This window comes from Pectinophora gossypiella, chromosome 5, assembly GCF_024362695.1.
Source record: "Pectinophora gossypiella chromosome 5, ilPecGoss1.1, whole genome shotgun sequence".
Taxonomy (NCBI): Eukaryota; Metazoa; Arthropoda; class Insecta; order Lepidoptera; family Gelechiidae; genus Pectinophora; species Pectinophora gossypiella.
Genome location: NC_065408.1, coordinates 11618675 through 11634023, shown reverse-complemented (window position 1 = coordinate 11634023; position 15349 = coordinate 11618675). Strand labels below are relative to the sequence as shown.

The following is a 15349-nucleotide window of genomic DNA, read 5'->3' as shown; positions in this document are numbered from 1 at the left end:
GTCCGGAAGAATTTGCGTTAAGTATTTGCGAAAAGTCCCCAAGGTTCTGTAAGGTGACCCGATAACGACACCAAGAGATGCATTAGACGTGCACTAAGGACTAAAAAGCTCTCTAGGGATCGCAAGATAACCGTTTTGCCAAATCATTGGTATGTCTGTTGCTAAGTGATTAGGAAAGATTAAGCTCTGATTGAGAATCCAGAAACAAGTCACAATAAAAAAACAAAGATCAAAAATTACTGTCAAGAATAATAGCGCATATTTGTTTTATAGTAAGTAATCAAAACAGCAATTATAGGAGATTAGAAGAAACGTTTTATCACAACATTTACATAGCCCATTAATTTACCATTTAAACATTCTAAATCCTAATTTCGTTGGACGAAATTAGGGCGCTTACAGACTCTCCCAAAAGATAAATCCGTAGTTAAAAATACCCTCGCAGAGTTTATTGCGCAACGGACAAGAACAAATTGAGTCAATCTTTTTTCGCCAGAGACGAAAAACCGAAACGCGTGGCATTTTCAGCATTTTCAACGTGTAAAGTTCGAATATCAATCAAGTCGGCCTTTTTCAATAATGCTACCACAGGGATCTCCTGTGAGCCAATTTTTCGAGTAATTTCGCCTTGGGATTCGGAGTGTCTATGGAGTTTCAGCGGCATAAAGTTTGTATCATCTCCATCTTCCAAAAAAAAAAAAAATGTTTAGACTGTTTAAAAGTGATCGCTCTATATTCCGTTAACTACTTTTATAGCGCGTACCTATACGAGTATTTACAGAGAATTTAGGCTAGTTAAGCATGCACATAAAATATATCGTTTTTTTTAGAAATAAAAGCGGTTGGTTTATTTACTTTACTACAATCTTAATACGAATTCTATGATTTCAATACGGCCCTATTATTATTCAAAACAACAAAGTGTCGACAGTTGGAATAATAAGCTGGTGGGAGGCTGCGGTAGTTTTTAGCTGCGAAGATTGCGCCGGCGAAGGGAGTTGATTAAAGAAAGCTGTGCACGCGCGCCCATGAATATTCAGTATATAAGCATAATGCTGCAATCTTAAGTGTCGCGCCTGTCGTAACTGCAACACTGCCCATTCCTCATCTTAAATACCTACCACTGACGACTCTTAAGTGTTCCTCTTTAGCTGAATACATAATATATAAGAGCGAGCATTACGGTATTTTGAATGAGTGTAAATAGTAATTTTAAAGAAGTTCCATGTTAGGATTGCTAACCGAGTTGTGTTAGTAAATTACGTTTCAAAAATGAAGTATTTATCTGGTTCAACGTATCCATTTTGGTATGAATATCAGGGGTGACTGTTGGTTGTCTTATTGATGACTTGTAGCTCTTTTCGTTCAATAGGGATGCGGGCATGCCCATGTATACGTACATGTACCTATAGTTTATAAAATAGTCGCAGTAGACATTAGTATACCTCTTGCTAGAAAGGTACCAATGCTACCATTTCCAGTTGTATTTACAAAGTGTCTTGCATGTAAGTGTTTGAAGAGTTTGAACAACTAGAGACTGTTTGTATCCGTGGTTACATAGGTGTAGAGTAAGTAAAACTACATGTAGATGTAGGATATCGTGGATCTGGTTCTCTATTTTTACGCATATTTTTTTATGTAATAATTTACCATGGCATAATGTTACTTGTCCTATTATTAGTTACGCATAGTATTAATTTGTCATAACTTTTTAAGCATAATTTTGAAACTCATAACTACCATAAGCATAATAATTAATGACAATAATGACATATAAGCATAAGTATTATAAGCATAAAAACTATACTCCGAATAAGAAAAGTTTTGGCACAACTTTGAACATTTCCGAAACTTACTTTTTCCTTGGCTGCATTTGGTTCATGATTGTGACTTTTTATATTTTTTGACTCTATTTCATGCTGTTGGTGATCATTCAGTATACTTTTCGTGTGTAAGATAAACATGCTGGCGGCGTAGGGGTGGCCCAAGGGCCACCCCCGCCGCACCCTAACCTACTACTGTTATGCCTTGTAAAAATTATGACAAAACACTATTATTCTAAAAAAGAATTATGGATATCTATTTATTAATCCCAAAAATAAGTTATACCTAACAAACCAGTATTCTTAGATGTTATTATGGGAAAGTACTATTATGCTTAAAAACGTTATGCGAAAAGGATTATGATAATTAAAATTATGACAAAACCATTTATGCATTTTAAGAGAATCCCCGTGGATCTAGGTGATTATCACTCAGTTGTTTTACTCGGTCAATCTCAGTTCGACTTAAAAGCAGATTATTTATCGTCATAAAACTATCCACTGAGATTGCAGTGTCGGTACTTAGTTCATCATGATGAAAGTACCTCTGGCTACCTTAATTTGGCAACATAGTCGTAAGTAGGGAATGTAATCCCGATCTCGCGAGATCTCGTCAAATTTTTCGGGATAAATCCCGAAGCATAATATTATGACGAGACCCCAATCGAAATTGACGGGATTGGGCGAATCTCCTTAAGTTATACTTACTTTTTGTTTTGATTATGCTGATTTCCAAAGAAAACTAAATTATTTAGTTAGTAGGTTATATTGAAGAATAAAGGGTTATGTTTTCTTTCAAAAAATATTTTGTTTTAATTAACCTCACTATCATACAAGCAGTTTTCATCGTTTTCCGCCATTCTCACTTTACATTTTTTTATGAACTAGACGGGATCCCGAAAATTTCAGGATCTCGCGAGTTTGATATTTCCAATCCCGCGGGATCTCGAATTTGCGATTTCTAGTCGGGATTGCATTCCCTAGTCGTAAGCTTATGTTATGATACTGTAGTCAAATGTGAAATTATTTTGAATGAAATAAAATTAATATTATGCATTCGTCTATAGCGCTATTGTTTAAAAATAATTTAAACAGAACATAGCATACAAAATTCATCAAATCATTTTTGGCGCCCGTCCTACTTTCTAGTAGGAAAACATAAGTTGCCGATTCGTTTTATTACAATAACAGGTAAAACTAAGTCCTCAATTATTTATACTCTAGTTGTTATATAAACTTTTAACAGATTCTTGTCTGAACTTTCTCGAAGTTTATTCTAAATATACTTACTTGTTGAAGTGTGATTGACGGGCATTTCAAATAATTTGAATGCCTCTTGTAAGCAAAATATTTAAATGTCGTAGCAGAGAGATTATTATTCGAGAAGGTCGCTAACTGACTTCTGTAATAGTTAAACGACTTTCTGAATTTAATAGTAAACTATTTTTAATAAGTCGATACGTGATGAAATGTTAAATAAGGTAAAGACCGAAAGTACCTTATTAATTTTGTCTTCCCGATGTTTCGGCGTGAAGCAGCGACCCATGAAAAATATTTTACTACTTATGTATAAAGTGCGTGAATTTAATAACGAAAAATGAAAAGACCATAAAATAAAATGTAAAGAAAGTAGGTACTTACAAAATATAATAACTATGTATCAATATTATCAATTTTCCCGCCGCCATTTCCGTGACCCACTTTTAAAAATCAAGTATGCGACGTCCGCTGACGTAAGAATACTTGTAACTATTTGTGGAAGCCTCAAAATTCATAAGGTAAACTTTGGGAGCAAGTGGGAATGAACCCTCGAATACTAATACACAGGCGCTACGGAAATGTTAGGGTGGCACATTTTTTGTGACCGCGGTTTATGGGCCCGATATTCACAGTTACCCTGAGAACCAAAACGGTTCAGGCTGTAAATAACAGTTAGCGGTAGAATGCATGAACTTGCGTTGTGAAAAAGCTGACGTAAAAAGGCACAGAATTTAGTGCGTGTTTATAAACATTTGTAGCGATTTGCTGTAAATTTCAGAGCAAGGCTTAGAATGCTGTTGTGAACTCATTCTTAGAGTCACAACAATATTTTCATTTTAAGAAATAAGTAAGTCCGTTGTTTAAATTATATTAGTTATAATAACTTTGTTAAATAACTCTTGTATGTCAGCGTACCTACTAAAGGTATACCCATGCTACTGAACAATACTTGAGATAACACACTCATCGAAACTTGTTTTGAAAAGCGGTGTATGGAACGAGTACGCAGGAAAACATGTCAAAAGTTTGACAAGTGAGTTTGACAAGTCGTACACGTTGTAGATTGACGCGGTGACTCATCGCATCCATCGACGTGTTATGGAAAGTCACTTTGGTTTATGAAGTAAATATACCTATTATATATCGCGTGTGTTGAACGACCGTGGCACACCGATCGAAATCGTGGGGAAAGCCTATTATGAAAACATTTATTTAATGTTAACAGACGAATACGATGAAATGTAATAAAACCATTATCAACAAATAAACTTTACATGTTATTATTTGTATATAATGTATATTTATATGTACAAATTACACAATGAAAATGAAGACATAAATAGTTAAAAGAATATCTTACTGTTTCTTATGAGTGATGCGGCACATTATTTACGCGAAATGAAAGTATCGAAGCTAGTTTTCACAACAACAATAATCCAATAAGATAGAGTCCTAGATACAATAACAGGATCTGTCTATAAACACGTCAAAATTTTAGTTAACAAAGAGGAAGCAACACTTATTGTCACACATTTCGTATGCGAGTCGGATGTGCAAGTGCGGAGCGCGACGCGTCCGCTCCTTCAGGCGTCTGGGGGCATACTGAACCTACTGTTGGGCGATAGCACTCGCAGGCGGGTGCCTGCTACGACCGATACGCGCTACGAAGGCTGAAAAATTATTCGCTAAAGGAAAAATTAGGCGCGCTACGACCGCGACAGTCCATCCATTCGCTAACGCCAGCCGACGCGATACAGCGATCCCACTCGATTAATACTAAGCACGCCAATAAATATTGATGGTTGCTTCTTTGTCTTTGAGGATTCGTTTCATTTTATTAATAGCGAACTCACGGTTATTTGTCAAATCGCGCTGGTCGCAATTTTTCATCAGGTGCTATTTTTTTTCGACCAATGTTTATTCGTATGTGCCGAATGTTATTTAATGAATTATATACCTACGATAAACTATAATGGAGATTAGGCGTCATATTTATAATTACTTAGTACTTAGGTTTTTTTCTTGTTTTGTATTTTAAAACCATATAAAAAATGTTTTTGCTTCAAATTCAAAGGAACGGAATACGTAATAAATAGTTCCCGTATTAATACCTATTATTATTTTAAGTCACTTAATATTGACGAATCAATAAACTGTATTTGAAGCACTAACAGCGTCTATGTAAAAGTGTGTGCCTGCCTGCCTTTAGCACTAACTTTGGCCGAATCGAAGTTTGGTCATTTGGACGCCACTGATATAATATCCCAAGCGGACGGATGTCGGCTTTTAAAGTGAATTATTGAATTTCCTCTAATAGGATCGGGGGTTCGAAGAAGGTCGAAAATGATCAAAGGTTGATTAGAGAAGACATTTGTTAGCGTTGCTGAGCCGGCAGATCACTACTATATGAGCGTGTGACGGGGATAATCCTCCTCTAATTAATTAATGTATTGCCAGGGCAAAGGTTGCGACCGTATACGTGATACAACTACAATCGGCTCAGGGGATATGGTGGGATAAGGATGTATGAGTGATGATACCCTAATAGCCATGGTGGACAATCCCTTAAGCCCATTGACGGATAAAGGGGTCAGTATTTTTATAGTTGTGTACCAGCTTCTTACTAATTCCTTACCCCTGAAAGCTTTTAACAACACTCAGGCAGCGCAATTTAAGCGGTCGTGTTTAAAACCATTAAAATGTGTGAGCTGGCGGGTCGCAAGTCTGTTACAGAAAACAGCAAATCGCACTCGCCCGCATTGAGAATGATAAAATAAATTAGGTGCTGACGTAAGACTAGAAGAATAATGACTTCAAAGAAAGTGATAAATGCACAGGCAGCCACCGTAAACGGTGGAATAATCGTATCAGTCGGAGGTATGTTGATCGCATGTAGCGTGTTCACGCTATCTGTGCCCGCACGGGCTCCTCGCACGCAACCAAGTAATACCGTAGTACAACCAGAACGGTAAGATGTCTTTATAAAATGGTACCTACATAACGGCAAATGGCAAAAGAAAATCACGCATATTTTCACCACCTGCCGGCATGGTAGACTTCCTTCTAATTGTGCAAGCCGCATTCGGTAGGTACAGTTCTATGAAGATAACGTTCTACTTGTACTATGTAATGCCCACTCTCCCTCTCTGTCTCTCTTATTACAAAAACAATGCAGAATGCCAGGAATTTCGATAGGCTTGTAAGCCGACGTGACAGGTATCGGAAGGTACCAGGTAGGTATGTCAAGAAATTTTAGCAGGGAATTCCAGGGACAAAGGATATGGACACATAAAACGACTATAACGGCATATAGGTATTATGCTAGGCTTAATTTTGGTTGGACATAATATAATTGCCTCGGACAGCGTTGACTATTTTGTCCGATAAAATAATAATATTATGCTAAGCAAGTCACAGCCGGTGTAGGTAGAGATATAAATAGTACCTACTTAAATCGATTAATGAATATTGAATATTTCTTTCTAGTTCCGGGGAAACAATAATTATCATTAATACTGACTGTAAAGACAACAATAAATATATTGAAATTGGCATTGGTTTCGTCAGAAACTAGGAGAGACTACAGATATTAAAAATGAAGTAGCTATTGCAAGATTACAGTAATATCTGCAAGACTACAGTAATATCAACAAAAACTAAGGACAAAGAAAATTATTGTTAAATATCTTGTCTGTCTCAAAGTTACACGAGCGAAGCGCTGGTAACTAGTATTTATAACATTAACCGGCTGTACTTTGAACACAATTCCTATAACAATGTCGCGACCTAAATGCTAGGTGCAAGTTAGACAATGAGCTTCTTGAGCCGGCTCCGGCCCGTCACAAAGTGGAAAGTTTCATAAGGCACGAACCATCGAGGAGGTGAAGCCACAGCGTTATAGCAGCTTCATTTATGAAAAGCTTTCAGGTTCGACACGGCTAACGGGAAGCGCTATTCAAATCGGCCTCCGAAGAGCCTTTACTTTTACTTACATAAATCAAGTATTCAATAAGCTGTTTTCTCTCCCGTCACGTAAAAAGGATTTGTAGTTTTTTTCCTGCTTTTTAACGGAAATCTTGTGCAGTCATCGAATGTTATAAGCGTTGACGTAAATATTGTATTAAGCCAACAATACATTTCTTTGCAAAAAAGAAAGGAGAAACACCCATTTGCGTTTCGGTTCATAATATCTTTCAATTAATATCTTAGACTTTGTAGTGCAGGGGTTAGTTAAGGAGCATAACTGGGAGCACAAAAACAAATCAGTATTTGCATGTAGTAGGTAGTCGGTGGGTTGGAGCGCGCCCCTGTGCAAATAGATAGAACAGGCGGCTAGTCCGGTGGCAGCGGCGCGTATAAGCTGCGGAGCGCGTTCCGTGGGCCAGTAAGCGGCTCAGACCTGCTACTGTAGCCTACTGGATTTTGGCGCCCAACCTGGGTCTGACTTTACCAAACCTACAGTAAAATACAAACTTACAATAATGTTATTTTCAATGCAATTGTCAGATACAACAAAGAACAAAATAACAAAAATTGGATGTATTAAGCAGTACGACACAACAGTCTCAAGTTAAAATTTCCAAGGCTGAATTTGGAGTGCAACGTCCAAACTTTTTTCATAAAAGTACAGCGCGGCAGTCGGTTCCAAAGAAATAGCAAGCTAGTGAACATTTGTTGAGGTTACTTATTAACTTTTATAACACTGTATTTGCGTATTGCAATAAAATCGAAAGGCAATTTACTTAATAATGCTGTTTTCTCTTTAAGTACTTTGTATTCTGCTAACGCGATAGGGCAATGCATATTTGCCTATAAAAACTGGTCATTATTGTACGTTATCTAAGGTATGCAACACCTTTAACACGACAATTTTAGCAAAAAGGTGGTCGCATAAGTAGGTATTTACGTTTTTGCTTCTCTTAAATACTAGATACGTACAGAGAATATTATGTTCAAATATAACAACTTATTTATTACGGAGACTAGGTCACAGGCATTTCATTTCGTCGAACAAACGACATGAAGTTATGTAAAAGGCGGAATAAATTTGACCAGAGTCGACAAGACAATGGGAAGAATGTCGACAAAAGTTTTTTCATAAATGTGCAAGGACCGTGCGGAGCGAGCGCACAGCTGACGACTTGCTCCAGGCGGGTTCCTCCGCAGACTTTGGCAGATGTGCTTCACGAAATGGGGATATCTTGTGAGATTTTATCACTTGGCTTCTGGCGGTATAATCGGAGGGCAAATACTAAAATATTCCATTGGCAAACTAGTTGCTCAACGTACTCAGAGTCAAGTAGATTCCAGAACTTTCTCTAATTCCAAACCGAATAACAGTTCTGACAGTTGTATTTTAACAATTCCCCCGTGATGTTGGGAAAACGACATGACAGGAATCTCATTTAACTAATTGAGTAAAACTAAACTGTGGGATAAACGTAAATAGACAAGAGGAAAAAGAAAACCTTAGAGAATTTCCAACTCGGATTTGAAATGTTATGATGAAGAGAGCATAACCCGAAATAAAATCTCTAAAAACTACGTATAAAGGAGACTTGCACTGGTGCTTTTGATGTAGTCTTTTGGTTCCATTTATTCAGATTAAATAGGGATAATACAGAGATAAGAAAGGGTTAGGATAACATAATGTAAAGCTAATCATCTGACCTTTACACAAACTAGGAACGTTGTATAAGGACCGAGATTTGTGGTCCGTAATAAAGTCCATACATCAAACAGAAACTGGATTGCCCCCAGGCAGGACATGTCCCTTAGCCAGAAATACACATATAATTGGATTCGTTATAATAACGACAAGCGGATTGTCGTGTCTGAACTGAATCAAACTTTGTTTCCGACGGGAAACGTAGGCACGTTACCCTTCCATGTTGAACTTATTGGAAAATAAAATACTTTTGTGTTGGCTTGCAGAGGAATGCGGCATAAACTAATCGAGGTTACTATAAACAAATTTATTGGCTATGAAAAACTATTTCGAAGCATCTTTTGCACGAAATAGAAGAAACGATCATTAAAATAAGATCAATTTATGTATTAAGACATAAAATTTCAACGCTTTGCAGGTGGCTAGATGATCTTAATATTTTTTTAGAAAATGTTAGTTTCACTTTCACCTACTAACGTGTAACTTTCTGTGTAATGAGAAAGCCGTTTTCAGACATAAATATTAAATAAAAAACGAGAATGAAAAATGAGAAAATGACTATATTTTTCAGCAATGATGCAACTGTTATAAATTTTATAAGATAATCATGTAACGCACGACGAGCTACATGAGACGGTAACACGCTATACTTATAATGAATAATGTTGCTATTGAAATCACTGGAGCGCTGCACCACACGTTAATACTCAATGTCGTGAAAGTGAAATGAAAAATGCACCTAAAAACACGCTACATACTTCAGCGGCTTAACTGAATTAACGATAATGAAATGTGTTAATGAAACAGAGCGCCTAAATATTATAATATTGTGGTTTCCGCGGAACATAAATCTCGCTTTCTATCCGTAAACAATGTGAAAGTTCATAATATGTAGGTGTTGGCATGAGCTATAAAATATCATGGCGCAGGGCATTAGGCACAAATCTTGAACAGACGTCGCCACTTAAAATAAGCTGGCACGATTTCAAGTGCCGCCAACCTGAATGCGAAGTATTCAGTTCATCAAAACCAGATGTTTCCGAGTCCTATGTAAACACGGACATTTGCGCGGTACGTATGATTAAACATTGCCCGATTATGTTTGCAGGTGTATGTATGTATACTCTTACACAAAATTTGACCGTCGATATCCCTGACAATGCCGACGTGTCCGGGCTGGGTCTATTTCAGGAAACATTTCCGTTGTACATTGCGTTTAGGCGCAGAATGTCCAATTCGCAAAATGTCCAGTTCGCAAAACGTCCAGTTCGCAAATGGTCCAATTCGCAAAATGTCCAGTTCGCAAATTGTCCAATTCGCAGAATGTCCAATATTCATCGTAACGTGATTAATTTACTAATTAAAAAAGCTGGGTTCTAATGCTAAGTCAAGTTATAAGTATATACATATAAGTGGTCCACTGATTGTAATTTTAAACCTACAGGACTCTCTCCTTTAAATCAACAGGACTTTAAAAGAGTCAAACTTTTTAGGGAACTGTTATATATATCTAAATGTCAATTTCAAATTCAAATTTTCTAAAAAAACTGCCTAATTATTTTCCAATTTTCTCGTGGTTTCTTTGTATTTGACGTCACGTTTGTATAACAGTTCCCTAAAAAGTTTGACTCTTTTAAAGTCCTGTTGATTTAAAGGAGAGAGTCCCGTAGGTTTAAAATTACAATCAGTGGACCACTTATATGTATATACTTATAACTTGACTTAGCATTAGAACCCAACTTTTTTAATTAGTAAATTAATCACGTTACGATGAATATTGGACATTCTGCGAATTGGACAATTTGCGAACTGGACATTTTGCGAATTGGACCATTTGCGAACTGGACATTCTGCGAATTGGACGTTTTGCGAACTGGACATTTTGCGAATTGGACATTCTGCGCCTAAACGGTACATTGTTCAAAAGGCGATTGATGGATATGTAGCAAGCTGAATTAATTTAACCTGTCTCGATAATGATGCACGTGAAACAATTTTTATTTTTATCATAAATTCCATTAGCGTAACGTTTTCGGTGGGTCAGTAAGTATTTAAAGGGTGAGTATTACTCGAGCGCAATCTTAACACGAGTTAAACATTCAGAGCGTTGAGCAAGAAGAGATTCAACGACATTAAACGTTTTAATGTTATAAACAAACAGTAGACGTTGGCGGCGCTCCAAGTGGGTTGGTCGGAGCGCCGGCGCTACGCCCGCCCTCAGCCGCGCCGGCCGTATGATATGCACATTATGCACCTATTCCTTTATTACCACAGCTAACTTATTTCCCAAACTTTGCCTTCTCTACTATTAATTGCTAATTATCTAACACAAAACTTCCTGTTAGCAATCCTCGCGGATCAAATTAAATCCATGACGAAGAGTGAACTTGTCTAGTTTATTCTTGGTTTCAATTAAATCGTGGTTCAGTTCGCAAGTTACGCAGTTATAGAGGTCCTATTATCTGCATGAAATTCGACTCGCAAACCGCAGTCTCCCTAGTGGGTCGACATAACTCGACCCAAGTTGAAAGCTTTAATTACGTGGAGTGAGTTGTTCACGCAGGTGACTCCTTAATTACAGGGTCGAAATTGAGCTACCCATTCAACTGACACGTTTGCAAACGGATTATCGTGTCCTATTTAATCCATTATTTGGCAGTATCTACAATAATAATATCATCCTAAAAGTGTAGATACTGTCAAGTCGTTTACGTAGATTCAAATATTCAACAAAGTGCTACCATTAAAATGTTTGTAATAAAATAATTGCCGGCTGTTATCTTGCAAGAACAATGTCACTAAGTGAGGAGGGTTCCAGCTGTTGTAAGGTTTGAATGCTAATTCCGCGCCCGATCAACACATTAAAGACACTTGTATCATAATTAATGGTCCAATCAAAGGCGCATATTAAAACTTATGACAATTGTAAATTCCATCTGGGGTTATAATAAAATTTAAAATATAACAAATTAGCACACATATTTTGATAGTTGTAATCATAATGACGAGTACAAATGTTGCCATATTATGATAGCGTTTTTGGGAGGATTATATCGATATACGTATAGGTACACAATATTCGGCAGATAGCTCGTGCGACTTTTTCCCGATATAATGGTAGCAAATAGGCGCTTGTACATTTGCTATTCCGCCTACGTCTGCCTGTTTGAACAGACAATTGACTCGCAGCAATAACGTTTTGCTTGCTATACGTGTATTTTACCAGAAAAAAGACCGCAAAAGATTCAGCTTTCACATACTCTTTCAGCTTTCATAACTTGGTGTTGTACTTTGAATAATATTGAACCACCTGCAATGCGCCGCGTAATATTGGACATTATATTGTTATTTGTATTCCAACCTGATGTGGATTACCTATCTGTTATTAATAGTACGTTGACATTGGACGTGACGTTCATTATTTTCTTATATTTCAGCATCTATTGCCTCATTGAAAATATTTAGAATATTCTAACTCAAATAAAATAAGAATTACGGCAATTATGATATGTTGGTTATGACCAGACGACAGGAGACATGTCTTTAACCAAACTAAATCGACGACTATGACAAAGAGAAGCTTACCAAATATATAGAAATAGGAAGGTACCTACATGGCTGAACTCTTGAGTTTGAGCACGAGCAGTAATATATTCGCATTCAAAATTTTCTGGCAAATTAAAAAGAGCGTCGGTGCCGCATTATTTCGGCCCGGTCCATCCTTCGCGTATCCAATTTACCCGCTTGACGCGACGTCTACGTAATGGGTTTTCAGACCCGCACCGAAGCCTATTTACACCCAGCCACCTTTTAATATGTGATTAGCAGCTTTTAAACGAAGACGCCTTTTATTTACCACATTCTATTCACACTCAGATAAGTCATTTGATCACTGACATTCATTTCAATGCTTAAACAAATTCTGTCTTTGCAGAAAACGTGTGGTGACGATAATGTAAATAAACTAAATTGAAAAATTCTGATGGATGGCTATCAGGAAAACGAGCGGACGGTGGTTTAATTAAAATATAGCGGCACGAAAGGGCTACAGAAGGATATTAATACTGTTATGTATTTGCACTTCGGCAATCAGTTTCGGGTCGTCGTGACCAAGAGCCGTCGACTACGCGCTTTGATTACGTTCATTAAAAAATACTGATTTCACAGTCGGGTTTAATTAAGGCCGGAAATGAAATGTGGAAATTGTCACGGAACAAACAAATGAAAAAATTTGGAGCGAGACCCTCATATCCCGGCCGGCATGTGTTCGCGTATGGGATTGCACCCATTCCTACAGCGTGCTAACGCAATTTTCATTCAATTTTGGTATTCAGAAGAAAACTCATAATTACGTACAATAAAATGAATTCCATTTCTATTGCTTTTGAGGCGGTATTACGTACTCAAACTCTATAAGTATCGTATAATACGCGGCTCATTTGTTGTTCTGCAGCAAATCTTGATACCCGCGACAGGTACGTACTTCTGTAAGCTAGCATGAAATATTTCTTCAGTTGGCTTCATCAATCCTATTAAAAGGAGGCTCGAAGACGAAGTTGAGGGAGGATTATTAAATATTTCAAATGAGTAAATGTCTCAAGCTGGGTAATTTTGAGTGACAAACGAGCGGTTGAGCGCCGGCTGCGTCTTGCCCGTCACGTGCGCTTAGTAAATAAAATACGTTCGACTGAGCTTCCCCGCACCCCCGCGCCCCGCCCCGCACCCTGCCGCAACAAACGCCGGATGACAAATCTCATTCTCTATGCTAATTTCTAGTCTCCGTCTTGAGACTACAATGTCCTCGCAAATAAATTACAATAAAACGTTTCTTATTGAAGTAACAACAAACGCTGCAGGAATCCGGAGATAGTCTTCGTAGCGTATCTCGCTGAGTTGCGATTAAATTGTATAATTTTGAATTAAACTTTTTTTTGCTACGTACTTTCAGTATTTAGCAAAGCGAAAATATCATATTATGTCTCGTTCATTTTACTACACGTCTCGGGTTAAATACAGCAAACCGCTATAAACTGAGTGCCGGCGAAACGCGCACTTAGAATTTCATGCGCCGTTTAAGTAAAATTGAAGGGCTCCATCACGTGTAATGATAAGCCGGGATAATAAAAGAGAAATTGTACGTTTTCCGCATTTTACGTCGACATCGGTATGGATAAGGTCCCCCATCCACGAGCGGAAGCGCTGTCGGCCGAACCGCGCGGACGCATGTTGAATCACAAACTAGAAAATCAGTTCATTGTTGTGAACGGCTGAATATTCAGTTACCCGTGCCATTTTCCTGAATAACATTTGCATGTAGATAAGTCTATGTAGGTGTCGTGTAGCACTCAATTAACATTAGACACTTAAATTTCCGCGGAATGAATTTTAAAAGGGCCCTAAAAACTTTTTGATGAAATTACTTGAGCGAATATTCAACCCAGAGTGTTTTACTTTCTTTGATAAAATGTCATTTGGGATTTTCGTACCTCGTCACAAAGAAGAGACTGGGTATGACCATACCCGCCCACAGAGCTCTGAAAGCCAAAACATTCCTGCGGCGGCCTTTATCGTGCTTCTAATAATAATAAAGTAGAATTTAATTAATAAACCTACTTACTTACTACATGTAACATCCACAATATTACATTACATAAGCCTTATAAATACAATAATTGTAATTTAAACACGGGATGACTGATGAAATCATCAGTGTTGAAATATCGGGAGTCTCATATTCCTGATTTTAACGCGGTAAGAACCCGGTATTATATGTTTAAATTATCATAATAACCGCGTAAACCTCAAACAATGTAGGTACAATAATTGTGTTAATTATTTGTAAGACAAGAAGCATAACAAATATAGGTAAGTACGCTTATATCTAATTAAAAATATTAATACTTAACCCCTGTTTACTTATTTTGTAAATTATTGCTACTACTACCTAAGTCATCATCTCCCTAGCATTATCCCGTTTCTCACAGGGTCCGTTTACCTAACCTGAAGATTTGACAGGTACGATTTTTTACAAAAGCGACTACCTGTCCGACCTTCCAACCCGCGAGGCGAAAACCAGCCCAATACAGGTTAGGTCATATACCTCCGAAAATGCAATTCTAGGGAATGTAGGTTTCCTCACGATGTTTCCTTCACCGCTGAGCACGTGATAATCATTTATAATCCAAACATGAATTCGAAAACAAATTCGACAATCATTGGTTTAGGCCTGTGCTGGATTCGAACCTGCGACCTCAAAGTGAGAGGCAAGCGTTCTACCAACTGGGCTACCACAGGTCCTACTAACAATATCTAAGTATAAATATTAAATGTGCGAGATTCGGAGACCTGTGTAGTAGTTTCCTCCCTGTAACACCAGTTAAATGGTTTGTGAAGAATTTGAGAGGGCACTGTGCACCCACAACCGTGTAAACTCCACGCAAATAGACTAACATTTTCTACGAGGGCGAAAAAGAACAATAGACGTTTGTAAGAGCGCCTTTCAGGCTGCGGCCTTTTCTTTAAGAAAAATAAGCCATACAATAAATAACATTTACTTACTTATTTTCTTTGCGTCGATTTCATAAAAAGAAATAAAAGA

General features: G+C 37.5%; 1 protein-coding gene across 2 annotated transcripts in view; it reads right to left on the bottom strand.

The window, feature by feature from the left end:
- Positions 1–15349, bottom strand: part of LOC126367015 (bifunctional heparan sulfate N-deacetylase/N-sulfotransferase) — an 84071-nt gene that overhangs the window by 47281 nt on the left and 21441 nt on the right. Inside the window, exon 1 of one of the 2 annotated variants that reach the window (XM_050010373.1) lies at positions 4444–4695. The exons of the other annotated variant lie outside the window; for it this stretch is intronic. The gene's annotated coding sequence lies outside the window, so the exon portion shown is untranslated. Of the gene's footprint in view, positions 1–4443; positions 4696–15349 lie in introns of those variants that run through there. 2 annotated transcript variants of the gene reach the window in all.